Source organism: Barbatula barbatula (genome assembly GCF_947034865.1).
Source record: "Barbatula barbatula genome assembly, chromosome: 11".
NCBI classification, from domain to species: Eukaryota; Metazoa; Chordata; class Actinopteri; order Cypriniformes; family Nemacheilidae; genus Barbatula; species Barbatula barbatula.
The window spans coordinates 23,661,131-23,663,959 of record NC_136774.1 but is presented as its reverse complement, the minus strand read 5'-3'; positions in this window follow the sequence as shown (position 1 = coordinate 23,663,959).

The window sequence follows — 2,829 nt, the reverse complement described above, 5'->3', positions numbered from 1 at the left end:
GACCGTCGGAGACAGTGCGCGTGCGCTTTAAGAGCGGCTCGACTTACCCCCGCGTGGAAAGACGCGCAGTTTCAGGAGATCAGATTTTCCCTTCTGACGAGAATCCAACACTTAATACTTCTCATAAGACTAAACACAAATGTGGGGAGACCGGGTTATTGTGCGCGAGGATCAAATGTGCCAATACACACATGCGTTTGATTCAAACACGTAAAACAAACTGTATAATATAAGATTGGATTATTATATTCTCCAAACTGAAATGTCAGCGTTTGTATAAAAAGTAAAGAACCAACTATATATGAATGCATGTAAGGGCAGGTATATAATATGCTAAAGAAATGTACTTGCAGTCAACACGTAGCTACTAATTTAAATGACATAACCATGAAAATGTTGCTTAGCTTTAGACTTCAAGAGATTGAAGTAAACTGACCCTGATAAACATTCACTGTGATAAAGTGCGACACCAAGCCCCTCCATCATTAGACAATAAATAAAAATATAAGAGTACAGGTCAGATTTTGTGGGCATGTCATCCTCACAATGCTTTACTGAGGGAAAGGATAAAGCAGAAATACTTACCAGAAATGTTTCAGACACAGATTTAACTTGAATTGCATTATTCCCTCCCTTTTGTAAAACCTAGAACAGAATTACTGGAATGTTGTAATTTGTGCAATGGATTTTGGGAAGATATTTATGTTTGGTTAACACTGACATATAAAGTACATGGCTTTTATGTGTTTTATATCTTTATTTTATTTGATCTGTTTCCCTGTTGCAAATACTTTTTATTGATGTCTATTAGATGTAAACCCCTTGTTTATTCCTTAAGCAGAATAAACATTCAAGTAGAAAGAGATGAACATTTCACAACCTTTTTTCAACAAATGTAAAAGACACAACGCCCTCTAGTGGTTGTTCTGATGATCTACACGCCATTACGAAGGCCCTGGTCACTTAACCTCACCTGTTTAACAGTCTGACCGTGAATGCAAGGCAGCCCAGTATCTGACATCAGTGTTTCCACGGCAACCGCAGCATCCTCGTATAGCCCAAGGCACCTCTGCTCGTCCAGCATGAAATATATAATGCCGCTGGTCTGCCTTTATTCTGTGACAGACTAAAAACACAAACAATATGCAGCCATATCTCTCATGACGTTATACCTTACCTGAGGGAAATACAGAACATATTTATGAACACAAAATATTAAATAACAAGAGAACAAAAGCTTATCACCTTGCTCCAGTTAGCTTGAAGGAGGCTACCGATTTGAGTTTAATATCATTCTTTAAAAAATTGTATATTACAATATCAATTAGTAATTTTGGCAAACACACAATCATCACAAATTCATTAAATTAAATGCCAATACTTACCCTAAGAGCTGTTGCTTTCCTCAACAAGAATGTTGTCCTACTGGAAGTGACTTTTGTTAGTTAAACAGAATATTATAGAGTTCACTAGGAAAACCTTTTCACCTTTATTACCTATTTTAAAAAGGGAACATGTTTGTTTAAAACTTTTAAATAAGAGAAAAGAAAACAAACTAAAGAAACATAGTAATAGACTTTATTTTATGATGAACAGCAACATCAACTTAAATGCTGTGAAATTATTTTAGTCACTCTTGTGTAATTTGACATTTTTGCAGAGGTCTGAATCTCATCTGAATTTAACTTTTTCCATCTTGAAAAGTTTACACGAGACATTTATGTCATTGACGTATTAAAATGTATTGCACTGTAAAATATCATATCAAATAAAAAGCCGGTAATGATCTTAGGATATATGTACAGATAAAATAGAGCACTAGAGGACGCCATAACTTCATTTATCTCTTTCACTTGCTCGGTTACACAGTTCAAACAAACATGCAAGACTATACTGTGTGTAGTGTGAGTGTTATACCATCTTTGTCATTAAATGTAATAGTTTTCTAAGAATCAACAACTTCTGTATTATCTTCACTGGTCATCAGAATTATGTTTCCTCTAAATTTCAGACCTCTCTCAATGCCTCTCAAGGGATTTTCTCGCTAACATTAACTAATAATTAACTTTCCACAAATCCCCTTTAGCTCTTTTGATCTCCATCTCTGGAGAGAGCAGGATGATGTTATGGTCTGTAGGAGGTAGTTGCTATGGGACTGCTGACGCCAGTGGTTGTAAACGATGATGTTATGACATACTCCAAAAAGGAGTACATATAAATAGAGTATAAATACTGTAAATACACCAATGGATGTGGATAAAACACAAATCTAAACTACAAAAAAACAACCTGTGTAAGGCATTCATTTATAATGTGATGAGACCAGTCACAATTTCTTCAGGGAAGACTGACAATACTTCATAAAACAGTACGCTTGGTATCTAAAAACTATAAGGTTCTAGGAGGAATGAAAGGAATTAAGTGATGATTGCAAGGGCGTAAGTTTGATTTTGACATTGGGGCATAAAATTGGTCTGCAGAGCCGTATTGTCACTAAAGTTTAGTGCTGTTTACTTGATGTATTTGAACAATATAATAATTTAAAAATGCTTAAAATTGTTTTATTTGAAATAATTGTCTACACCGTCTTTCATGATCGTCACTCTCATTGTTACACTGTCTATTGCTGTCTACAGCAGGATCAGTTTCCATAGAATCACACCAGAATATACAACTAACTACGTTTTATATTCGCACAAATTTGTGCCTATATTGTACTGTATGTATGCCTGAGTGTATAGACCTCTATAAGTGCAACCTTAATATAATGCACAACAAATATAATAACCTTATAACCTGTGACCCTTCCTCTACAGCTGGTTCTGCCAC